The sequence below is a fragment of the Podarcis cretensis genome (genome assembly GCF_951804945.1).
Source record: "Podarcis cretensis genome assembly, chromosome: 3".
Lineage (NCBI taxonomy): Eukaryota > Metazoa > Chordata > Lepidosauria > Squamata > Lacertidae > Podarcis > Podarcis cretensis.
The window spans coordinates 117,815,734-117,842,927 of NC_137172.1; the positions used below are offsets into that span (position 1 = coordinate 117,815,734).

General features: G+C 43.2%; 1 protein-coding gene across 1 annotated transcript in view; it reads right to left on the reverse strand.

Annotated features, from left to right (window-relative positions):
* The window catches only part of WDFY2 (WD repeat and FYVE domain containing 2), a 56,588-nt gene that overhangs the window by 28,513 nt on the left and 881 nt on the right, over positions 1–27,194 (reverse strand). The gene's annotated exons all lie outside the window — the stretch shown is intronic.

Consider the following 27,194-nt stretch of genomic DNA (forward strand, 5'->3'; position numbering starts at 1 on the left):
ATCCGTTCCGCGAGTCTCTTCGTCTAGCGGTTTTTTCGTCTTGCGAAGCAAGCCCATTGACGGCTTAGCAGATTAGCGCTATTAGCGGCTTTTAGCGGCTTATCGGCTTATCGGATAAGCAGATAAGCGGCTTAGAAAAAGGGGGGGGGGGAGGAAAAAAACCCTGCAGGAACTCGCAAGACATTTTCGTCTTGCAAAGCAAGCCCATAGGAAATTGGTTTTGCGAAGCACCTCCAAAACGGAAAACTCTTTCGTCTAGCGAGTTTTCCGTCTTGCGAGGCGTTCGTCTTGCGGGGCACCACTGTACTTCCGGGTTTCGGCGGTCTGCAACCCCAAAAAACGCAACCTGAAGCGTTTGTAACCTGAGGTATGACTGTACTGGTTTTCTGGAAAATTCTGGATACCCCTAATATTAACTCATTTTCCCATGGGGAGGATACAAGAAAAGCAATAGAGTTTTAGTTACAGCATTTAAGGGCCATTTCGCATATTGCAACGTTCTCTCACAAAAGCACTTCAATCCCACACTTAACATGCCACCCACTGGCACCTCCCCTTCTGGAATGGTCTTCTATGAGCAGCTGAAGCAGAGGGCAGAAAGAACCACCACTGAACCCAACTGGCACCATTTCTGGCCATTCCAATATTGATGCACCATTAGGAAAAGTCAGTACTTCTCTTTTGTGTGTTTGCAAGAGTTCTCAACCAGTTGTAGACGCAAAACAAAAATGCAAATTTTGTTTGGTCCTATGAAGTTCAAAAATATTCTCAGCCAAATGAGCACCAAGCCGAATATTACGAGCAAGTCACTTTTCCCAGAGGCCATGACTTTGCTGTCATCTGTAGTTCTTGCTGTTGTTACTACTCATCTCTCGCTTACACTAAAAAGTAGTTATAGGGAGGAAATATGAAACGTTCTATGGAGGTATCTGCGGTGTTGTTGCCAAGGAAGAAACCCAAGATGTGAAAGGATGACAGATTATTACCTTGTTTTCACTTACTCATACAACTTGTATACATTATGGTTTAAACAAACGACACACACCCATTTTGGAGTAATGCGTATCTATGGCCTTCTCAGCAGATTAGCTCATTGTTACTGTTTATTGTTTTTTGTTGTATACACTGCAAATAATTATTTGACACACACTTAGAGGCCTTAAGGGTAGGAAAGAAGCACCTTGAATTGAGCCCAGAAAACTGACTGGAAGACAGTTGGTCTAAGACCAACATTAATTTGGCTGCAGCATTTTGCACCAGCTGCTGTTTCCAAACACTCTTCAAGGGCAGCGTCACGCAGAACATGTTTCCATAATTTGGGTAGAAAATGATCAAGGCATGCATGTACAATATTTTACTAGAAATGTGAGCAGTGTGAATGGGACAAGTAACAAATGCTGTGTGAGCTGAAGTGATAGGACTTATTCCTTTCCTTTCTGCCAGCGTCACAAACTCAGGTATATAAGCTGGGTGCCAAATGGCTCTTTAAACCAGGGTTGCAGTCGCCAAAAGGGAATGCCTAGTTGCCATTTTTGGGTCAGACAGCTCAAAAAGTTGTATCTTTCAGTATGACTTTTTGGTTCCTGAAATTCATTCTGGTTGTGCAGATAAAATATAACAGACATAATTCTACAGAATGTGTTGCTAGTGTGTGAAAACAGTCAAGACCCAAGCATGCACCTCCCGATAATGGAGACATCAGGCGCCATCCTGGCACCTGGGAATCTTCACTTGGTCGCAAGTGACTGATAGCCAGGTGCAAAATGTGCTTGGCGAATTTCGAACGCTGCTCGCTGCAGTCCCCTCCCCAAATCTGCTCTGATCCATCAGATTGCTCTAATGTTGCAAATGGCTTAAATTTTTGTTGGAATTTGTTACGGTCATTTTTGCACTCTTATCTATGATACTAATATCTAAATAACTTATTTCTCCAGATGACCAAACTATTATGTGCACAGAAATCTGCCATAAAAACATTAACTGCCGACACACTGTTTTACGAGGAACAGCCAGTTGCTAATCTCTTAAATACTTCTCTCAGATATACAAGATAGCATCCACAGCTAAGACTATAAAACCAGAAAGACTTTACAAACTTAATCAAAAGTGTAATCCCCGGCAGATGCCAGCTAATTAGTTTGAAATAAGCACAACTGACCCCCAAATATCTTATTTGTGTGGTGAATCAGCTCCAGCCGTCATCAGTTTGTACATTTCTGCCTTCCACGCCGATGAAATTGTCATCTTTTATTCCTTTCTCTTTTGCCCTCATGTTACATGTTCTCACATAACATGTGTACCTATGGTAAAGTTTAGATTATTGCAATGCAAAAGCCAATCCATGCACTAGAAATTGTGTGTGTGTGTGTGTGTGTGTGTGTGTGTGTACAGATACAACTTAAATATCCCTCCTTATTCCTTCTTATCACCATACACAATCACAAGCTTTGAATTCTTTTCAGCCTTTATAACACAACAGTTCAGCCCAGGGCTAATGTTTTATTCACAGCAGCTAGACCATCAGTAAACAGAAAGCCTGACGCAATACTACTGAGCAATCAATAACTCTCAGTTCCCAATAGCTTGCAGAAAACCCCAGTATCTCTCCCAACTCTAGTCAAGGTTTTCTTTTACCTACAACGCAGCATGGGTAAAGTTTTAGCCCAGACTGTGAACCGCTTTGTTAATGCAGCTTTTCAGCCTCTCAGCCCTCCGCAGCAACAGAATCTGTCCATGAGCTACCAGTTCACTCATTCAGATTGTCCCAGAAATCTTACTATAGACATGCTATCCTACATGGCATGGCTGGGCAAAATCCTCATCACAGGTTTGCAAGTACTCACACATTTACACTGGTACCCCTGTTACAAATGCTTCAGGTTACGAGCTCCACTAACCCAGAAGTAGCTGCCCCCGATGCAAACGGAAATCGCGCACCAGAAGCACGCACGCACAGCGGGAGGCCCCATTAGTGAAAGTGTGCTTCAGGATAAGAACTGTTTCAGCTTAAGAACAGACCTCCGGAATGAATTAAGTTTGTAACCAGAGATACCACTGTATTCCACTTAGTGGAATGGAGCCTTTGAAATACAGTTTGTTGCCTGCATTGATAGAATTGTTCGGATAGGATAAGATACTTAAAGGCAACGGTGTTCTTGTTGCTCCTCCCTCTTCCTTACCTGTACATTTGGAAAGGTGAAGAGTGGGCACTGCAGTTTGCCTACTTCCCTTCTCTGTTCTTAAAAGGGAAAGGTAAAGGGACCCCTGACCATTAGGTCCAGTCGTGGCCAACTCTGGAGTTGCGGCACTCATCTTGCTTTACTGGCCGAGGGAGCCGGCGTACAGCTTCCGGGTCATGTGGCCAGCATGACTAAGCCGCTTCTGGCGAACCAGAGCAGCGCATGGAAACGCCATTTACCTTCCTGCCAGAGCAGTACCTATTTATCTACTTGCACTTTGACATGCCTTCGAACTGCTAGGTTGGCAGGAGCTGGGGCTGAGCAACGGGAGCTCACCCCATCACAGGGATTTGAACCACTGACCTTCTGATCGGCAAGTCCTAGGCTCTGTGGTTTAACCCTGAGCACCACCTGCGTCCCATTCTCTGTTCTTAAGCCCAAGTTAATCAGTGAATAACAAGTAATACCTTTATGTAGCCAAATAAATAAGCCAGCAAAAGTTACCAATCCTCCAAATAATTACTAGTCCCACCGACGAGATCAAGAAATCCATCCCTCTTGCAGCTGCCTGCTACACTTCTGTGCTGGGCCTGGAAGAGGACAGGAGTTTCCAACCACCGCTATTCCCCTTGGTTTCTATGCTTGACACAAAGGAGGATGTAGGGCTCCGACCCTCCTCTCCCAGGCCACACTGACGGGTTTTTTTAGTATACTTAAAATCCTTTGCTTACCCCACATTTTGTTCAAAAAATTGCTTTGCATAGGTAACTACAATAGAGCTACCAAAATTTTCAAAAGTAGGGAGTCCGTGGCTTGGCTTTTGAAAAACAGCGGGTCTACAGTAATTAGCCACGGTACTTGGGAACCGAACTACTATCCTATGCAATGAATGTGCAAGCCATTGGAGGCTGGGCCCGCTGAGACGGTGCTGCTTTTGCTTCTATTCTGCATTTCAGAAATATTTTTATACTTCTGTAATTGCTAGCGACTTTAAGAATATTTGTGGTTAAGAGTGGGGTGTAAGTATTTTAAGTGAAATAAATATGCTGGTAAGAAGAGGTATGAAAAGATTTGTGCACAGTGTGCCCTATTTGTCTGCATCCTGCTGTAGATGACTCTGCATTTGTTCAGTCTGTTTAACCAAAGGGGGAGGGGGGGGAGAGAGAGAGAGAGAGAGAGAACTGCGTAGCATTTCCAAGTGCAAACTCAAGCCTTGTGCCCCTTTTCAAGAAAGCTGGGAAAGATGCAATACCTCCCTCGACTGCAGAGATGCCACAATGAAACGTGATTTTATGTTACGATATGATTCGTATTATGACATGATTCATTTGACGTTCAGACAATCCCCACACCCAAGCAAGTGGGGGAAGGAAAGAGATCGACAATGATTATCTGAAGCAAGGCCTTTCAAATGCTACAGCTTTACATGGCCCCTTATATGGCTGCATTGTGTACAACACAGAGGACATGCATTCTGTTGTTGGGTGCCTGAAAGGCTAGTCTACGGGTGGAAATTGCAGATTTAACAATACGACTCAAGAACCAAAATGTTCTGAAAACACTTGAGAATGAGGAGGGGTACGTATCTGGGTGAGTCTAGGAGGAAGGTCCTGAGATTCAAAGGGACTGCAACAGGATCAACAGGATACTCAAGTACATCTAGCTCAGCTTTCAGACTCTCTCTCTCTCCATATATATATATATAAATTTAAACCATACACAAGTCATAGTCCTGGGGTTCACACACAATGCTAAGCAATAGTTTATTAACTATAGTTTAATTGTCCAAACTCCACCTAATGGCTTAATGGTGTTTGGTAAGCCATGAAAAAACCTTGGTTACAGCTTACGGTTTGTTTGCAGTGAAACAAACCACAAGACCAAGTTCAGTTGTAACATCAAGTCGAACCATGGTTTATCTCCCACTAGAGCATCAAAGCAGAAGAAGTAGCAAAGTGGCCACTATTTTCCATGTACCACCAGCATGCTTGCACATTTGCATTAAGCCATCTTTGGCTTAGTGTTAAATGCAAGCCAAGCCAATCTGAAGTCATGTTTGTGTTGACTTACAAACCTTGATTTGTTCTAGCTGTGGCCAGGTGTTATGTGCCAACGCAGAACCCTTTCTGAACCATGGTTTGCTTTAAACTTAGTAAACAAGAGGGAACGGAATCCAATAAGTTTAAGAACTGGAGTCCAACTCAAGGAAGCCACTACTACCCAATCCCTTTAGTGCAAGATCAGGCAAAAAGGGTTCCCAAGGTGTCAACACAGTCAGCAGCAGAAATGACACAGGCTTATGCAGAAACTTTTAATTACACCAGGCAGCTTTTCAACGGTACCATTCAGAGACTACCTAAAGACCAAATCAAGTACAGCAAGAACATTAGCAGAAGGGATTTTTATTAGCCAAACCTCTGACTAATCCAGGGGCAGACCAGGGAAGACTTAAAAGGTGAATTATTTTTAGAGGAGGAAGGTCATAAGAAAATAGGAAATGCATTCTCCAAAGCATGCCCCGGCTTTGACACAGGAGTCTAGTAAAAGCAAGATACTTGCAAGCTATGTAGTCAATAGATATTATCGTGCCCTGTTCTGAAGCAAAAAAGCACAGTTCTCTGGTTGCCTTCTTGCACATGTTTTTAGAAGAGTGCCCATGCAAAGTATTTTACATGAGCATCTAAAAAGCATAACACATGCATGCAAAAAATGTGTACTTAAAATCAGAGAACTGTAGAGTTGGAATGGACCACGAGGGCTGTCTAGTCCAACCCCGGCAATGCTGGGACCTTTTGCCCAACGTGGGGCTCGAACCCACAACCTTGAGATTAAGAGTCTGAGGCTCTATTGACCGAGCTTCCCAGGTGTTCTGCACAGGTCAGGCAGGTCGACAAAGAGGCTGAAGGGGAGGAAGGAGGGAAGTCTTATCAACACAACTCATTAATTCTCATGGAATTGTTTTGTTTACCTAACCGTCTGGTTTCATGGGCTGATTGAATAAAAGTCATACAACTGACTTAATCTGTTCCCAACAGACTTCTCCAGACTAAGTTTCAAATGCAATGCCCATTGCTTTGAAAATTACTAATATGTGTATGTACACATATGTGTATCTAGATGTATAGACAGACAATGTGTATATAGTATACATACAGTGGTACCTCTGGTTGAGAATGGGATCTGTTCTGGAGGCCCGTTCGCAACCAGCGTCTGCGTGTGGGTCGTGATTCGCCGCTTCTGCACATGTGTGTGACGTCATTTTGTGCGTCCGCACATGCGCGAGCAGTGAAACCCAGAAGTAACCCGTTCCAGTACTTCCGGGTCGCCGCGGGACACAACCTAAAAATGCTCAACCTGAAGCAAACGTAACATGAGGTATGACTGTATATAAAACGGGCACCATTCACCTAAAAAACCCTATCAACAAAAGCCCTGTCCAAGGGCTTCTGCTTGCATAATGGAGGTTCCTCCCTTCCCCTGCAGGCCTCCCAAAATTGTCTTGCGGGTGTGTGTGTCAAGACAACCCCCAGATCTGCACGCAGGGAGAGTGGCAGGAGACACTTCCATCTGGCAAGCTGTAATGGCAGAAGGTTTGTAATGGCAGAAGGTTAAATATATATTGCTATCTACAGATATTCCAAATGAAAAATGATTAAGATTTCCAAAGATGAAAATTTCCTTCCTAACTATCCAGGAAAAGTAAGCAAGAGTTCAGCACGAAAGCAGAAGCACATTCACAATGGTCGTGCTTCTCAGCTACCCTATCCCTCAAAGAAGGACCTCATCATGACGATTCTGCCGTTCCTGAACCCAGAAGCAAGGTCCTGTTTGTTGTTTACCGTCTTATTTCCTCCCAAACATTCCATACAAAAACACACATATGTGCAGACACCCACATCTGCACACAAAATGATAAGAATGAAAGTAAATATTTTCCCCCTTTTATCTTCCAAAATCTTTTCTTCAACTTGGACTTCCTGTCAAGGCCCTTTGCATATATTTTATCTTACAATCAAATGTACACAAAACAATAAACCTTTCTATATAAATTTTCCAATACATTCTGAAAACATAATAAATCCTTAATTGTTGTCCACCTCCTTTTAGTTCGTTTATCACTCGAATGCTAGCCCGGAGTCAAAACTATTACTGTATTTTTTAACATAACTTCTATAACCATCCCATTTTCCCACAAATGTTTGCTTTGAGTTTCCTCTGAGTTTCCTAGTCAATTGGAAGCAGTAACTTTGCATGAGAGGAAGTCTGTTCTGGATACAACTCTAAGGTTCTTCTGATGTACAGTGGTACCTCAGTTTAAGTACTTAATTCGTTCCGGAGGTCTGTTCTTAACCTGAAACCTGAAGCACCACTTTAGCTAATGGGGCCTCCTGCTGCCGCCGCGCCGCCAGAGCCCAATTTCTGTTTTTATCCTGAAGTAAAGTTCTTAACCTGAAGCGCTATTTCTGGGTTAGCGGAGTGTGTAATCTGAAGCATATGTAACCTGAAGTGTATGTAACCCGAAGTACCAATGTATGTCTTTTTAAGAACTCAGTATGACCTTCTGAAACTGGTAAAAGTGATTCCCTATTGAGAGTCAGGAGCTTTGATCCTGCCTGGCATATCAGTCCTTCCTTCCCACTATGATTAAGATTCCCAAAGTTGAAAATTTCTTTCCTAACTATCCAGGAAAAGTAAGCAAGAGTTCAGCACGAAAGCAGAAGCACAGTCGCAATGGTCGTGCCCCTCAGCTACCCTATCCCTCAAAGAAGGACCTCATCATGACGATTCTGTCGTTCCTGAACCCAGAAGCAAGGTCCTGTTCTCTTCATGCAGCAGCCACGAGAGAGAGAAAAGGCACATCTTGTGCACACCCACTTCCAGCTCGTTTAGCACATGGCAAGATACCTGGGTGCACCACGCCATTCTAGGAGCATTGTCATTTCACGTGTCACTTTTGAAGCATTGCTGGGAATCTCTCTGGTACGCAGTGAAGTGAAATCCCAAGAGCCACTTTCAGTCTGAATTAAAGCCTTTAGCAGGATATGCACAGAACTGCCCCCCCCCCGCAGGATTAAGTCAGCTGTGAGCTGAGCTTTTTCTCCTTCATATTTGTTCCACTGTCTGATCAGCTATAGTTTCCAACTCCTCTCTCCCTGCCTCTTCCCTTTTTTATTCTTCCCTTTTATTTTGGGAAGCTGCCCTTCTTATTCCATCTGCTTCACAAATGAACCCCAAACTCTCAAAGAACTGTACAACTGACTTAATTGCATAATGTACTTAGGCTAGGGTCTATGTGATCACAAACAAAGGTTTCTGTAGCAGAAGGGAAAATAGATTGTGACTGTATTGTGATCCTTTTTATTCAGCAGAACCTCAGGGGGAGAGAGGCGAGAGACAAAGCACAAAGCATGGCAACTCCAAGGGGCTGGTGGGAATCCTTTAGTCCAACAAAGTTCTCTTTTTAAAACTCAAACCCCAGTTCATGTCAGACTGCTACGTACAACATTCTGCATACATATCAACTTCATATTCTGCTGTCGTCTTATTTATTTAATTTATTTGCTGAATTTATATACATCTATCTTACCGTGTGCATGAATTAGATTTGTCCTGGTTGTTTGATGCTATCCTACCAGCTATGGCAATGGCTTACCACTCCAGAAGGGCATGGTAGAATGTGATGCTAATATCCAATACCAAGATGAAGGTCTACCAGGCTTATGTGTTGAGCACGCTACTTTATGGAAGTGAGCCACAGGCAATTTACAATTTCCAGGAGCCACATATGTGACAGGAAGATTTTGGGCATCACATGGTAGGACAGTCTCAAAGGTGGGCTCTCCCAAACCCACATTCCCAGCACGTTCACACTCTTGTCTCAGTGACGTCTACGCTGGCTTGCCCATGTCTACAGAATGGAAGATGGCGGGATCCCCAAGGGAGATCTCCAGGGAGCTGGCTTCAGCCACCAAGCCTGTTGGCAGACCAACTCTGTGTTACAAAGGTGTCTGCAAACAAGACTAGAAGGCTGGCAATAACAACCATTGCCATTTGAGAATCCCTTGCAGATGTCCCCAGCACCCGGAGACAGTCACGGTTGTGTATCCACAGCAGTGACCAGCAGAGGAATGACTGCTGGGAGGAGCAGAGAGAAGAAACACCATGGTGCATCTGCAGCAGCACAATGAACACTTTCACCTGCCCCAGATGCAACAAAACATGTCTCTCCCATCTCTGTCTCTAAAGCCACAGCAGGTGTTGTAACCCCAGACGCAGAGTCTTCCATTGTCTCCCGAGACAGACGGATGCCAACAACAACCATAGACACCACACTGCCATCTGGTTCCAAGAGAGCTCAGTCAGTCTTGCCAAGTCAACAGTGGGAACCATTGCTCTTTCCTAGCTCCTCCCTGTGTCTACATAATGGGTGGTAAGCCTCCAGCCCTCAAGCCCATTTCATACAGGCAGCAAGAAGGGGGGAAGCAAAGAAGGCAGTGGAGGTTTAGGATCAGAGTGTTCCTTCTGTGGACGCACTATTAGTCTCCTCCACTAAAACCGCCAGAACCTTTCTTTGCATGCAAGGGAAGTCCCTAACGCACAGAGGGTTTGAGACCCACAGGCTACCCCATTATGCGGATTATGCCAGCTATATTATCAAATTTAGTTTAACAACTTTTTCAGATTTCTCACAAAGCCTCCCACGTTTTGGCACTGACCTCCGGCTTAGCACAGCACAATGACTTTTCTACAACCTAAGCATTCAGGAAACAGATGCCACCATGGAGCAATCTTCCAGGCTGCCTACCAGTTAACTCTGAAAAGGAAACAAATTGTGATTTGGAAAAAAGCTAAGACACAACTAAAGGTAATCAAGTTGTACTCAGAGTAAACCCACTGAAATAAACACACCGGTAAGTAAGTTAGAGCCTTTAATTTCAATGGGTCTAGACTGAGTGAAATCACCCAATGTTTGGAATTTGTCCTGAGCCTGGCCACATCAGTCTTTCACATACCCAGGGATAATCAACAAAGGGACCTATTAATAAATGGAGAAAGTTTGTTATGCACCTTGAGATATTTGTATAGGCTGGATTACAAATCTATTTTAAAAATCCTCTGAGATTACTGAAATTTAAGAATGATACACCAATAGATCAATTTCAAGAGAAAACAGCACAATTGTTATTTAACTTATTAAGCATGTGAACACATATACCTTTTTTGTGTTTAAGACAAGATTTTTTTATTAAATAACAATGCTTAAAATTTGGGGTCGTCTTATACACGGATAGTGCTGAGATGAAACATGCGATTGGTGGCTGCCGCAAGCTCCAGGAGATTGTCATCGGCATTTGGTGGGGTGAATGGTGGCTGCGGCAAGGTCTGCTGCAGCAATCAGACATGCGATTGTCGGCTGCTGGTGGCGAGCGGTCAGATGATTATTGGCTTCGTGGATGCATATGACTGGCATTGGTGGTCAGGTGGGTGAGCAATTGTTGGCAATCCTTCCCCAAAAAAGCTCAACAACTCTGGGCAATCCCCCCTAAAAATGCAATCTTTGTGCAATCTTCCCTCATTTCCTCTATTTTGAGTCCCAAAAAATAGGGGTTGTGTTATACACGGGGGAGGGGGGTGTTATACATGGAAAAATATGGTACTTTGAATAACTGGACTGTAGGAAAACAAATGAGAGCTAAGTACAAGCTCAAGATGCAAAGAAAAGATACCAGACAATATTGGTAAGAAAGGACTGAAGGATCTAAGCTCCTGATTCCCAATAGGCTCTCTTTTGCCAAGTTAGTTTCAGAAAGTCAGACAGTGGTGCCTCGCAAGACGAACGCCTCGCAAGACGGAAAACCCGCTAGACGAAAGGGTTTTCCGTTTTGGAGGTGCTTCGCAAAACAAATTTCCCTATGGGCTTGCTTCGCAAGACGAAAATGTCTTGCGAGTTCCTGAGGGTTTTTTTCCTTCCCCCCCCTTTTTCTAAGCCGCTAAGCCGTTTATCAGCTGATCCGCTAAGCCGATAAGCCGCTTAACAGCTGATCCGCTAAGCCGCTTAACAGCTGATCCGCTAAGCCCCTAAACCGCTAATAGCGCTAATCCGCTAATGGGCTTGCTTCGCAAGACGAAAAAACCGCAAGACGAAGAGACTCGCGGAACGGATTCTTTTCATCTTGCGAGGCACCACTGTACTGTGTTCTTACAGCAGAACAAATTTGAGTCGTATCTGGAACAGATTTCCTCTCATGCAAAGTTACTACTTCTTTACCCTGTAGTTCCCATGAACCCCCAAATCTGCTATGGGTGATTGGTAGAACCTGCAGAACAAGTTGGAGGTGCAGAACAGTTTGTTCATCTAGGCCAGGCATGTCCAAAAAAGCTCAATGATCACTGCAAGATTGCAGTCTCTTGGGAGTTGCATGCGCCTGATCTAGGCTGATGATGAGACTTCAAACGCAATCCTAGCACCTGGGCACCTTCAGCTGGTTGCAAGTGGCCAACAGCAAAATGTGCATGGCAAATTTTGAATGTTGGCTATGATCAAAATTAGAATCACATCAAAGAAGGGATTCAAAATCTTATCTTAACAGGGCACATGAGATGGCTCATTAGCAGGCAACATTTCATCAGTATTACCAAATCTGACACTTTTATAATATGCTTTCATCTTTCATTAAGAGATTATATGAGTTTTAAAATATTTATCTCAGCCAGCTACCAATCAATCAAAGGAAAATTTGAATGTGATTTATAAAATTACCAACTTGCTTTTTAAAATGACCATTGCTAACAAGGCCAAAAAAAACCTTAGTTATAAAATAATTGCCAACTTGGGAATTCTTATCAACAAAGATGGGAAATAGGCCAGTTAGTCCAATGAACCTAAATTTTTTTTCTATAGCTGTGGTTTCCAAACCACAGTCTTTTGCATTTCTATAAAAAAATACAATTAAAAACCATACAGCACCTAGCACAGTGCATTACCCCTGCTACAGCAGGCAGAAAAACCCTTTTAAAGGAGGGAAATACAGCTTAACAAGTCTTCTCATTCAGATTGGTTGTAATTTTTGTACTAAAGGATGTTATCATAATTCAGAGTGTTTACAACATCTTGTTAGTTTGATAGTGTGGGAAGTGTTTAAGATAGTAGTTTTATGATTCTTTGATTCCATATTTGGGAACCAGCTCAGGGTAGCTTTGGTAGGTTATGTACCTATGAAACAACCTGCCCAAACCAGGTGCCCTCCAGATTCAGTCCCAAACAACCTTTGTAGGCAAAAACACCTGAAAAGGCACCAGGCTGGGGAGGCTCAAATGCCAGTGTTTAACAGTATCTTCATTAGGCCTAAAAGAAAAGTCACAAACATTTTGAATGCTTTTAGAACTCTTCGTTTGGCAAGATGTTACTAAGTAGGGAACCACAGGGTGAAAAATAAAGCTTAGATAATTGAGGTGATTTTAATATGTTTTAGTATTTTAACTTTTGTATGTTCTGAAGTACGGCTGTGAATTTTTCTTGTGTTGCAGGAACCCCCCCACCCCAATCATTCTGTTTGTATAAACTTCACACACACACACACACACGCCACATTTCTGTTATAAATTCATAGAAAAATAGAAAATCAATCATACATCGGATTTGCACTGTTTCATTTTATTTTTACTCCATATGACAAGAACTAACAAAGGAGGGTGACTTAGTCCTGGTCAGCCATAATCCCTTCACTGTCTCAGCACATACACAGGAGCCCTGCCCATACCAACCCTGATGATCCCAGACAGAAGACAATCAAGATCACAAAGAACTTGCATATGGGAGTGGATTCAACATGGACTGAAACAAAGGACAATGATCAGATCTTCCCTCAGGGGGCAGGAAACTGTGGGGAGGGGGGAAAGGAGGAACCAGCCAGGTGACAAGACACTCAAGTTACCACCAACTCCTCCCTCAGCCCCTCCTTTCTGTAATGTATGCCTCCCTCAACCCCTCCTTTCTGTAATGTATGCATGATGTTTCTGGGGGTGGGCTAGACCTAGAGGAGGGGAATTTCAAAAGTTTTTATAAGACCTTGCACACTATTCTTCTGGGTCTTTCCTCTCTCCTGCACGTGAGGGGAATACCCTGTTGCAACAGTTCAATAAAGGCCAAGCCTACAGGCTGCTGTTTTGCTCCAAGTTATCCTGGTTGGTGTCTTTGTTTTGTCCAAGGGAGCCCTCGGATTTTTCCGGTAACAGTTTGGCGACCATGCTCAGGGACACTTGGTTCTCCTGCAAAGGTGAGAGGGGAGATAGAGGGGATCGGGCGCCACTGGGCAACCTTAGCCCAGGGATCCTTCTTTCTCTCCCTGCTTCCTCTTTGCGGGCGGTAATCAATCGTCACCAAAAGCCCAACCAGGGGGAGCAAAGGCGAGGTCAAGCCGGCTAAGGGGAAAGGATCCCGGGATCCGCGGGGGACATCTTCAAACGTGAGTATGGTTTGAAGTAAATACATTGGGAGGGGGGTGGAGAAGCAGCGTCCTCACGACAGCCAGACTTTCCTTCTTTCATTTCCGACGTTCCCTCTCGGGGTCGGCCAGGAACGTTCAGCTTTATCCTTTTCTCCCCCGACCCTCCCCTTTCGGAAAGTGGCCAGGGAGGTCGCGGAACTTTACTGTCTGACGTTCCCCCTCGGGGTCGTCCAGGAACGCCAAAACCTTTCCCTTTCTCTCCCCCCAATTTCTTACGCGGAACGTGTCCGGGGAAATTGTGGTACTTTTACTGTTTTCCGACGTTCCCCCTCGGGGTCGTCCAGGAACGTCTTAATCTCTCTATCCCTTTTCTCCCCCGTTTTCCGTCTTGGAATTGAGTCCGGGAAAGCGTGGCTCTTTACCGTTTTTCTCTGACGTCCCTCTCTCGGAGTCGTCCAGAGGCGTCCTTCAAAGCACTCTCTCTCTCCTCTCTCTCTCTCCTCTTTCCCTTTCTCTCCCCCCAATTTCTTACGCGGAACGTGTCCGGGGAAATTGTGGTACTTTTACTGTTTTCCGACGTTCCCCCTCGGGGTCGTCCAGGAACGTCTTAATCTCTCTATCCCTTTTCTCCCCCGTTTTCCGTCTTGGAATTGAGTCCGGGAAAGCGTGGCTCTTTACTGTTTTTCTCTGATGTCCCTCTCTCGGAGTCGTCCAGAGGCATCCTTCAAAGCTCTCTCTCTCTCTCTCTCTCTCTCTCTCTCTCCTCTAATTATGCAAACAAAGCTGCCCCTCCTGCCTGGCGACCTTTGTTAGGGATGATCCGGGTACGTGAGAACGCAAGGTTGTTTGTTTCCTTTCCAAACCTTCATTTTCTCGGGCCTTAATCTGGCATTGCACTGCGCAAGCGTCCAGTAGGGGTTCCGAACTTAGTCTCAAAGGCTAGGCAGGAGGCTGTCGTGGAGGGTAGAGGGGGAAATTGTCTTGTAAACAGCGCTGAGGTAAGGAATTCTGGGCAGAGAGACCCGTGGTTTAGTTTCCAGGCAGAGAGACCCGTGGTTTGAGTTTCCGGGCAGAGGGACCCGTGGTTTGAGTTTCCGGGCAGAGACCCGTGGTTTGAGTTCCCGGGCAGAGAGAGACCCGTGGTTTGAGTTTCAGGTTCAGGTTTGAGATTTCCAGAAATTAATTCGTGGTTTATAGATAAGTAGGAATTGTGTTAGTCAAGGGTACTTTGAGTACTGAAAGGATCTTTTATCTGTCCCCCCTTTCTTTCCCATTGCCCCTCTTCCCTTGTGTGTGTGCGTCCACTCTTTCTGTCTTTAGCGTACTTCGTTAACGAAAAAAAAGAAGAAAAAAGCCTAATAATAACATATGAGAGAATGGGAGCTCACTAAACACCCTAACTGGACTCCTCCTGGCAACAAAGCTTCCTTGAAGCCTTTTTGCCCCAGAGAGGATTCTAATATGCCCCTCCAGCTTGTCATCTCCAATTGGAAAAAAAAAAATAAAAAAAAAAATAAAGGGGCAAAATGGTCTTTCCAAGTACAAAGTATGAGACCATTGTAACTTTTAGTGGGTGGCTTAGGCCCACCACCTGGAACCCAGGGCACAGTGGCCACCCCAGGGATCCTTTAACAAAATCAGGGTTTGAACCCTTAGGGAGAGCTGAACACATCAAATTTGGGTTGTTAAACTATAACCTAAAGCTAGAACATGAAACCGTAAACTTAATGGTGCTCAGAAGGCAGTAGATATAATAACAGCCCAGCCTGAGAGCCCATGCATTTGAGATCTTAGTTTCTCAAAAAAAAAAAAAAATAGATAAGAGATGTACTCAAAGATTTGGAAATATTTAAAGGGTTTGTGTTTACATTGGCTCCGGCATCCACAGACTGTTCTTAAATGCACATAGTTTTTAAATTGCAAGCATGCTTCGAAATTTTAAATCTAAGGAAGCCATGTTGGGCCTCATCAATCTTAAACAGGACCAAAAATAAATAAATAAATAAAAAATCATTAGAATGAAGTGCGCAAATGTTTGTTCTTTGAGAGAGGCTCCAAGGAGTCTTCCTCTGAGTAGCTTGAGTGAGGAGCATGATTTTAAGTTGATGGTAGATAATGTTTTGTTGCAACTTTTAAGCTTGTGAGTCTACATCTGTGTTCCAGTCTTTTTTCTAGTATTTTGAAATGTGCTGTGAAGAAACTAATGTTTCTGCTGCAAAAGCCTAGTAGAGCCAACTGCTCTCTCAAGCTAAAATGCAGTGTGTGTATTTCATAAGTATATGCCTATGAAAATGTGTCCTTTCTAAGAAAATTGGTATTAAATGTAGAGGCTTCCATGGCCAGCGAAATTGTCTATCTGAGTCCAGTCCTGATATCAGTCTCTATAAGACTTCCTGGCCTCTTTTCTTAGAAAATGCCCCCCTTGTTTCATTCTGTCTCTTTCAGGGTTTTTTTTTCCTTCTTCTTACTTCTGTGCTAGGTAAATTTACTCCCAAGTAAGCTTCCTTTAAAGGAAACTGCAAGGGGGGGGCATAGATTAGGCTTACTATTCCTCTGCAAGTTCAGGAAAAACTCACTTTTGTATTCCTTTTAAATCAAATCTATGGCTGTTTTAACTATGTTTTATAAGAGATCCTCTCCCTCTTAGGAAAAATGTTCACTTCAATCTTCCTTTAAAGATAATTTCTCTAGGAACTTGAAGGAAGCAAACTCACTCAAACTATCTCAAGATCTGCTAAAACGGTTCTGTGTAAAGTTGGCTACTTTTCTTTTTCTCTTCCTTAGTACATGATACGCGCATAGATGTTTCCTTTCCCAGTTGAAAATCTGTACTTAAATGTATATGTCCTTTTGGTAGTGCAAATCTTGCTTTGAAATCTTGCTATGAACACTGTATTTAGGGTTGGACTAGATGACCCAAGGGTCCCTTTTAGCTCTCCCAGTTTGTGGCTGTGTGGAGGGCCATGTGTCTGCAAGCATGTGATGAGTTGAAATTCAGCCCAATTTTGCTCTTTGTTTTTCTTTAAAAAAAAAAAAAAAGGTGAGAGGTAAAATCCGTGATGTTTTGAAGCAGAACTGGTAATTTCAAGCATTTGAGTAATTACAGTGTTTATCATTTTCTCTACTATTAAAAATAAAAATAAAAAAATCAAACTTCAAAGTCAATTCAAAGTTTAAGCACATAAAATACATATGAGTCTTGACCATTTATCCTGTAAATAAAGGGCAGCAAAATTTGTCTGCAAATGGTAAGGCTGAAATGACTGAGAATGTTAAAAAAAAAAAAATCCTATGTTGAAAAAAAAAATAATCCTATAAATTCTGACTCTCTGGCCATTTTTTCCCATATATAAGGGCGTGGCATTGTTCCGCGAATTGCCAGAGGGATATTAGCCCTTTCCTGTACATAAAGGAAGCAATCCCTTTTGCTTGGGCTGCAATTGCTAGCTTTTGTGAATACTTAAATTGCTGAGTTTCTCTTTTTTGTTTTAAAATCTAACCCTATTTTTAAAATCTACTCCTTACCCTTCATTCCCTTTATTCAAATGGTAATTTAGCCAAAGGTTTCAACATTTTCAATAGTATAAAAGGTTTGCTGAGACATGAACTCTGCACATGCACAGAGGCTAGATCAGCAAAAAAAAAAAAAAAGGGGGGGGGAAGAGATAGAGAGAGGAAGGAGGGGGAACTGTAGGAGCTTGGGCTGAAGGGGGAAATTTATCCTTATGTAAAACTTGGAGCCACTGAGGGAAATCGCCCTTAATGTTGGAGCCACTGAGGGAAATCACCCTTAATGTGTCTTTTGCTCCAGGGGCTTCGTAAGACAAAAGGTGTTAAGTACTGGACCATCAAAGTCAAGAGGTTGCCAAGTTTCAAATCTTAACATGATTAACATGCCAAATTCTTTTCACAGGTAAATATCAAAGCACTCCCCCCCCCCAAGGGATTTAAATCACAGACTTTGTGTGCATTTTAGGAACAGCATTTCCTCACAGGCTTCTCACATGAAATAATTTTTCCCTTTTAACAGGATATGTGAACCCCGATAACAAAGTGTTTGTCCCTTCTTTTCTCCCACAGCAACTTTCTTTCCTGTTCTGTGAAACAAGTCTGAATCCCTGCTGTATTAGTGACTTCCATCTCTTTGTGGCTTTGACGCTTTAAGTTACAAATAATCTCTTTTCATTTATTTAATCAGTTTTTCCATGATGTCTATGAAATTAATCGAAGCACAACCAAACATTGTTTGTGGAATGGTATTTGTTTACCTTTTTGCCTGAGTATTATTATTTTTGGTTCCTCATAGGTCATTGTGTGTGTGTTTTACTTTGGGGACATGTCCATCACATATTGAAAGTCATTTTAAGCCCTTTTCCATTGTTTTCTCATTCTTTCGGTCCAGTAGTAATCTGTGGTTTTGATAATATCTTTGTATTATTTAATAATAATTCTTTTCTAAATCTGATGTCTTTGTGTCAAGTCTGTTTTCATCTGACTGGTAATCTAATTTTTGGCTTTCTTTTTTATTTTTTTAACCTTTGTTGTATTTTTACAGTCCTCTTTCTATACATGTGGAATAATTTTTAATTTAATAATATGAAAAAAACAACAACAACAACAAAACTAAGCGAAGGAAAGCAAACAAACTTAGCAGATAATAACAGTAATTATATGGAAATGTGATAATAATATTGAAATGAATAAAATGCTTAATCCGCAAAGATTTTTATTATTTGCAGCTTCCCATGGAAACTGAAGGACATCCTTTTTCCCTTTTGCCCCTTCCCCTTACTAACTCCTGTCTTTTTAAGTCTCCAAAACCCTGCCCCTTACAGGATGTCACTTCTACAGATGTGTTACTACAGACCTATGATGAAAAAGCTTCGCCACCACCTGCAGCAACAGACACCAAAGTTTTCAAAGTGGCCACAGCTATCTCTTTCAAAGGATATAGACTGCCGGGGGAGTGGGGCTGACAAAGGGGGGAGGAGTTGAATTGCAAGGACATTCCTCACTTTTGAACCTCAAGATACATGCGTAAAAATATCACAATTGTCTCAAGATATGCAACTGATACTATTAGTTTGTTTTGTATTATGTTATTATGTAGGAATGTTGAAATGTGTCTGACAGTGTGTTATTTCCACAAATGAGGGGAATTGGGGCTATTTTTGTGGCTATTTTTGTGTGTAATTGTTTTTATGTTTAATGTCTTATTCCTTACACCCCAGTGGAGGATTCTCATACATTTTATGCTTTTTACAGATCAGGCTATTATGTAGTCCAATGTTTAGAATTAGATAAATTTATAACCACATTTAGTTATTTCACCTGGCACTCTGCCAACTTCCCTACCCATTTTAAAAATGTGCTAAAACTCACTTTACCAAGGAGAAGCTTCAGGAAGGTGTGTATGCTTTGGTTTAGCCGGAATAATCCCTTATAGAGTTAAATTGACTTATTTGGACAAGTGCCCTTTTAAGAATGGGTTTCTTTTAACAGATTGGTTTGAAAAGTTGAGAACCATGGGGCAAGAAAAATTCAAATTGGACTCAGTGTGAATTGGGCAAGTGTATCCAGGCTGCAATTAGCTTTTTGGTCCTTAATGTGCAAGTGAGCAACTTCCCATGACTGCAAGACCAGAGCCTGTAATAATAAAATCCCATAGAATGGCCAGGCAAGGACATTTCTCTCCTGACGTGCCCAAACCTGTGCCAGCTGTGGTGAGTGCCAGGCAACATGGTTAATATGAAAGCCCTAAGTGGATTCACCAGGGATTGCTACTACTGTTACACCAGGCCGGTGTGAGACCACAGAAGAGCTACCTTGACACCTGAGAACACAAAAATGGCGGGGGACAAAGCAAACTGCATTTTTCAGTCATTAGTGGACCTTCCTGCTAAATGTAAAGCATACGCCACTATTGAGAAAATATTTATTCCAAGGTGCTAACATACCACAAGTAACTGAGCAACAAAATATTGATTTTACGTGATATCCTATGTCTAACTATGAGCACTGTTACACTGTTACATTTCTATGCAAATATCCTTGAGAAATGTGACATCCAAGTCCCTTTCAGGTTCACATGGACACACGCATCTGGGAGGGAGAATAGCAGGTTACTTTAAATTGTGCGGAGAAAAGGATTGCAAAGTAGCCACCTTTGCAATCTTATCTCCGAAGGGGGGAACTGTTGCAGGAACCCCCCCACCCCAATCATTCTGTTTGTATAAACTTCACACACACACACACACACGCCACATTTCTGTTATAAATTCATAGAAAAATAGAAAATCAATCATACATCGGATTTGCACTGTTTCATTTTATTTTTACTCCATATGACAAGAACTAACAAAGGAGGGTGACTTAGTCCTGGTCAGCCATAATCCCTTCACTGTCTCAGCACATACACAGGAGCCCTGCCCATACCAACCCTGATGATCCCAGACAGAAGACAATCAAGATCACAAAGAACTTGCATATGGGAGTGGATTCAACATGGACTGAAACAAAGGACAATGATCAGATCTTCCCTCAGGGGGCAGGAAACTGTGGGGAGGGGGGAAAGGAGGAACCAGCCAGGTGACAAGACACTCAAGTTACCACCAACTCCTCCCTCAGCCCCTCCTTTCTGTAATGTATGCCTCCCTCAACCCCTCCTTTCTGTAATGTATGCATGATGTTTCTGGGGGTGGGCTAGACCTAGAGGAGGGGAATTTCAAAAGTTTTTATAAGACCTTGCACACTATTCTTCTGGGTCTTTCCTCTCTCCTGCACGTGAGGGGAATACCCTGTTGCAACAGTTCAATAAAGGCCAAGCCTACAGGCTGCTGTTTTGCTCCAAGTTATCCTGGTTGGTGTCTTTGTTTTGTCCAAGGGAGCCCTCGGATTTTTCCGGTAACACTTGATTTTCTTGTTTTAACTTTTTGCAAACCGCTTTGAGGTGCCTTTTTATTTAACAACCAGACTTTGTATAAACGTTATGAAACAATAAAGAAAACAATAACAATAACAATAACGTAGAAAAATTAGGCTAGATATTGTAACCATGAAGTCAGACAAAATGGAGACCGCAGGCTGAGGCACCCATCCTGTCTTGCCTGTACTTCTTAGATCATATTTTGGCTCATAAAAGGATTTAATTCTACACTGGGCACAGAAATATCGCCTCATAACTATAGACCTATTCAGTTCCACGCAGCTCTGGAGAAAGAGTGATTACGGAGATCATTTTGTTACTGAAAACACTGATTGTTCTATGCATTTTTGGCTTACGTCAGCATAATACTGTCAACAGTTGAACACAAATCTGTTCTTTCACTGAGACATTCTAGAAGGGAAAAAACTACTTGCTATATTTTTTTTTAAAAAAGAAACCAGGAACTAAATTGAAATAATATAATGCCTTTACAAAATCTGTTCCATAGGTGGAGAATCAAGACAGTTTTAGAAAACCAAATCACCAGATGATGTTGAAGTTACAGCCCTTTATTTGCACAAACATTTTTTTAAAAGCTTTATCAGAAAACCTATGAAAGAACTAAAGAACATGAACCCGCAAAATAAGCTTTGTTCTATTCCATATCTATTATCTCCTTTACTGGGGTGTGTCTACGATAGCTTTCTTTAATCAAACTGCCATACTTGGGTAATGCTAATAAATGTGATGAACCCAGGTTTGGACAACAGGACAAACCAAGTATTTTGGTTTGTTGCTTGCAGAGACAGTGGATGTGGGGACTTCTGAGCAAGTTAAGTTAAACATTAACCATGGTTTATTGACATGTGGTTCAAGATGTCACACACCAGAGAACTGACAAAACAAACTTTATGACTCTGCCTTGGTTGTTTTATTCTGCAAGTAATGCTGAAGGAAGAATAGTAAGGCATTCATTACCCCTAAGTTTAGCAAAGTTCCGCAATACAAACAGGGCTACTTAAGGTCATTAAAGACGGCCCTAAAATTTTCACAAACTTGAAAATGATCAAATATTAGATTATACGCCTATAACCCAGGGCCAGCAACCATATGCACCTAAATCAAAGTGACAAAGCCTTCCTATTCAAGGCCAGTGACCATCGCTGGAGTCCTCCTGACCTAGTTAAGGCATCAGATTTTACTTCAATTACATTCACAAGTAGCACCAAAGTGCAAAATACATTTCTGCAAATAGAGAGGCTGAATAGCAGTATTCAATGCAACTGTAACCCAGACTAGGAAGAAGCATGTAGCAAGCTGTTTCCATTCTCATGTAGGCCAAGGACAGCCAATGTACTGTACAGGCGGGGGGTGGGGGGTGGGGGGTGGGTGGGTCTGTGTATAGGCACCCTTGAACAAAAGCAGGAGGGGCCATATTGCTCCTCAACTCATCAGAAAAGCCATGTAATAAACCTGGATCTGAGTGACTTTCTCTCATGCCATGTTGCCACTCAATTCCTGACTGAGCAGTCTCATGGCAAGGCCACTGCCCAAGGCAGAGCACAATTCACATGTGCTGGGATGTGCACCAAAATGGACTAGATTAAGGCATGCTTATCGAAAAGGTGACGCACTATTGCCCCTCAGGACAGAGTTAGGACAGGCAACACAGTGTCTCCTTTTCATTGTTTCAACCTTGTATAAATTTGGGCCTTAGGTATCTTATTAGCCCAGAAAATAAAAGGGAAGATGCTTTAGAATCACGTGATTCTTGAGTAGTAAAGACTCATCAAGCCCACATTCTTTGCAATTAAAATACACACACCCAGCGACAAATCCAAACATGACTGCTCAGCTGTGCAAAAAGCAGTCATCATGATATGGCATCTTGTTACTTAACCACCCGAAAGCAAGGCTTTGAATTAACATTATGAAAACAGAGCAGCGTGCTCTCACTGGACGGGGTTCCCTGAATCTGCAAATCTAAGAACCGACTGCCCAAAAGGCAGAACGGCTGCTGTACTACAAAGCTGAGACCCAAAATAACCCCTGACCTGTCAGAGAAAGGTGCATTATTTTCAACCTTTGTGCATTAGGAAGGTACTGTGAAGCGTCTAAGACATGGGTAGGCAAACTGAGGCCCTGGGGCCGGATCCGGCCCAATCGCCTTCTCAATCTGGTCCGTGGACGGTCCAGGAATCAGCGTGTTTTTACATGAGTAGAATGTGTCCTTTTATTTAAAATGCATCTCTGGGTTATTTGTGGGGCATAGGAATTTGTTCATCCTCCCCCCCAAAATATATAGTCTAGCCCCGCACAAGATCTGAAGGACAGTGGACCGGCCCCCTGCTGAAAATGTTTGCTGACCCCTGGTCTAAGATATCCTGTACCTCAAAGAAAAAACACCCCAAGGGAGTTTGTGAACTTCTACACTACAAAACCTGTCTTAACTACAGACATCATGAAATATTAAAGCATTAATGCAATGACACAAAACCTAGCATATGCCATTTGCAACTGAGCTTTTACATCTGTAACCACTGCTGAAAACTACCTACACATTTTTTTGAAATATTGTGCTCGTAGATCCAAAATGTATTAGCCTGAGTAAGTGGTGCGTTTTTTTCAATTCACAAAACACCTCTGTGGCTAATACAGATTAAAGATAAAATGAGGTTGGTTTTCGACAGACTGGGGTAATAGACTAAAATAAGAAAGCCAACCACAAGAATGAATTATATTTCAGCAACCTTTCCAAGGGAAAAGTTATATTTTAATGTCTCAAATAGCAGACTGCTTAGGGAGGTACAGTGGGGCCTCGCAAGACGAAAAGAATCCGTTCCGCGATTCTCTTCGTATAGCGGTTTTTTCGTCTTGTGAAGCAAGCCCATTGACGGCTTAGCGGATTAGCGCTATTAGCGCCTTTTAGCGGCTTATCGGATAAGCGGCTTAGAAAAAGGGGGGGGAGGAAAAAAAACCCACAGGAACTCGCAAGACATTTTCGTCTTGCGAAGCAAGCCCATAGGAAATTCGTTTTGCTAAGCACCTCCAAAACGGAAAACCCTTTCGTCTAGCGGGTTTTCTGTCTTGCGGGGCACCACTGTAATTTATAGATGCCTTTTGGAAAGTAATTAAATACCTGAGAAGATAACAATGTTAACACCACAATAATGATAGCACCTCCAGAATGTGTCACATCACCAGTCACTAGGCTGCCCAAATATTTAATGATAACACAACTCAAGTACATTGATGCAATGAAAAAAGACAGTGATATGCAAATAGAAACTATGTCTATAATTTTTTTTAAATTAAAGGTGGGTACTAACTATATCATATTACACTTCTGATGGAAAAGCCCCAGACAGATTATTATCTAACAGCTGAGTGAGCATAGTTCCTAGAATACCCTCAGTTCAACTTCTAGTCTGAAAAAGAACTTTATCATCTTGTCTAAGATTAAAACACCACACAGGCCCTAGGGAGAGGCAGAGCTTTATGGGGAAGCTGGGGACTAGAAAGAGATCACAGGAGATAGTAAAATGAAGGGGTGGAGAGGCCAGAGGCAAGGTGGCCGGTGGAAGCATGCAGCAAGGCAATGGACTGAAAAAAGAGGAACCCGTGAGAAGAGCTGGAAAGTGAGACTTGAGGAAAAGCACAGAACGGACAGAGAACAGGGGAAGAAGGCTCCAGCGAGACAAGGAACTTTGGAGAACATGAGAAGCTGCATTGCACCATACCACAGACAACATTTCAAGTTGCAATCTCCAAGTTTCCACTTAGCTGACACATACATTTATCCTATCAGCAAAAAAAATAGGATGTATAACAGAGCTCTTAAGAAGCAATGACTGCTGGAGCTGGAGGAGAAAGTGCAAATGGGACCAAACCTCACAGAACAGCAGGCTTTGCAAGAGCCTGTCTCATCAACATTGCAAGCAGATGCATGAAAGTACAATTTGTCATCTCCTACTTATTTTAAAAGAACACTGTTGGAAGAGGGCTGTTTTATGTAGAGAATGAGGAGGAAAAGCCCCCCACTCTTCATACCCTTCTTCTGCACTAACAGATTCCTCCCTCTCAAGCTATTTCCAGTTTGTTTCCACACTCTACTTTCACAAACATGGGTTCAGCACTGCCCAGAGGGAGAAGCAGTTGGGACTAGATAGGAATGGAGAAGTGGCAGGCAGAGAAAGGCTGTCCAGTTCTGGGCACCACAGTTCAAGAAGGACACTGACAAACTGGAACGTGTCCAGAGGAGGGCAACCAAAATGGTCAAAGGCCTGGAAACGATGCCTTATGAGGAACGGCTAAGGGAGCTGGGCATGTTTAGCCTGGAGAAGAGGAGGTTAAGGGGTGATATGATAGCCATGTTCAAATATATAAAAGGATGTCACATAGAGGAGGGAGAAAGGTTGTTTTCTGCTGCTCCAGAGAAGCGGACACGGAGCAATGGATCCAAACTACAAGAAAGAAGATTCCACCTAAACATTAGGAAGAACTTCCTGACAGTAAGAGCTGTTCGACAGTGGAATTTGCTGCCAAGGAGTGTGGTGGAGTCTCCTTCTTTGGAGGTCTTTAAGCAGAGGCTTGACAACCATATGTCAGGAGTGCTCTGATGGTGTTTCCTGCTTGGCAGGGGGTTGGACTCGATGGCCCTTGTGGTCTCTTCCAACTCTATGATTCTATGAAAACAGCCCTCACACTGCAGCTTTTTCCTAAACTGGCCCATCTTAAGCAGCTTTCTTTTCTTTTTTTCATTTTAAATGTGATCAGGGCCTTGTTATGTATCCACATGCAATGGTAACTTGATCCTGACAAAACTACAACAACAAACAGTTATGCAGGAAAGGAAGTTTGGCTGTTGTGGCTTCTCCTGGGACTGCAGTACTCAGCAACCTAGGAAGAGCCATGCAGGCCATCAGACAATGTGCAAAGGTGGTGAGATTAAATGTCACGTATTGATTTGAACCAGCCAGCCAACTGCTTGGCTGCAGGTTTCTAGGCGGAGTATTATTGCTGTGCTAGAAGACAAGATACGCAAGCAGGTAAACCAATACCATTTTTTTGCTTCTGTGTTGCACCTCTGAGGAGAACTTACAAGCCTTTCAACTTTCCTGGAAGTCCATATAAAAAAATACCCAAGAAAGGAAGAGCTCAGTCAAGAACAGAATCCAAATGGATCTTCTCAATTTTGCACCCCCTTTGCTTGGCGCTCTTTGCAGGGCAACAGCCTGAACCACCCTAAATCTGGAGCTGCCCGCCACATACCAAGCTACCTTTTATGGAGTCCCCAGCAGCAATGGCTCTCCAGGGATGGAGACGGGAGCTTGGCCTCACTCAACGCCAGGTGCTGAACATGAGGTCCTCTGCATGGAAAGCAGGCACTCCATCCACAGAGCCTGGTTTATGCTGGTCCCCACCAACAGCGCAGGACCAGGGGGTGCAAAAATCGTGCCTCTCCCCTCTTGCTCATAGTAGTTAAGAACCCACCTGCCCACATGACCAGCACAGTTGCAATGGGGGCAGCAGAGCAACGCTTGAGAACGGAGTGCTAAAGGCAGGGGGCATCCCAAATGGTAGTGTCTCCTCGGGGGAAGAATCCAGCCACTGGTGGGGGCCATTAATGCAGAACAGACCCGACCCTTATGGCCGGTGGGGGGGGGGAGCCACTGGCAGAGAGCCAAAGGGGACCCAAACCAAACATCAGGTCCTGTATACCTGAAGGAGCATCTCCGCCCCCATTGTTCTGCCTGGACACTGAGATCCAGCGCCGAGGGCCTTCTGGCAGTTCCCACCCTGCAAGAAGTGAGGTTACAGGGAACCAGACAGAGGGCCTTCTCGGTAGTGGCACCCGCCCTATGGAATGCCCTCCCATCAGATGTCAAGGAAATAGGCAACTATCTTATTTTTAAAAAACATCTGAAGGCAGCTCTGTTTAGGGAAGTTTTTAATATTTAATGCTGTATTGTTTTTAACACTCGATTGGGAGCCGCCCAGAGTGGCTGGGGAAACTCAGCCAGATGGGCGGGATATAAATAATAAATTATTATTATTCCTTGACATCAGATGGGAGGGCATTCCACAGGGTGGGCACCACTACACAGAAGACCCTCTGCCTGGTTCCCTGTAACCCAGGGGTCAGCAAGGTTTATCTTGCCTGTGCCGGATTGGTCCCACGGAGATCCCTCCATGGGCCAGATCACGCATGGGCGTGAGCATGCGCGCCTGCGATTTTCAGCACCATGTAAGCGAGTTCCCGCACCGTGCTGTGCCAGTTTAGCACAGCGCGCAAGTGGGCACCTCAGTTCAGAGGTGGCCCATGGGCCTTAGGTTGCTGACCCCTCAGCAGATGGGCGGGGTATAAATAATAAATAATAATAATAATTGTCCATGGTCTCTCGGGGGGGGGGCATGATGATGATGATGATGATGATTACTGTATTGTCCATGGTCTCTCAGGGGGCATTATTATTATTATCTATGGTCTCTGGAGGGAGGCATTATTATTATTATTATTGTCCATGGTCTCTCGGGGGGGGCATTATTATTATTATCCATGGTCTCTGGAGGGAGGCATTATTATTATTATTATTATTATTATTATTATCATCATCATCCATGGTCTCTGGAGGGGGGCAT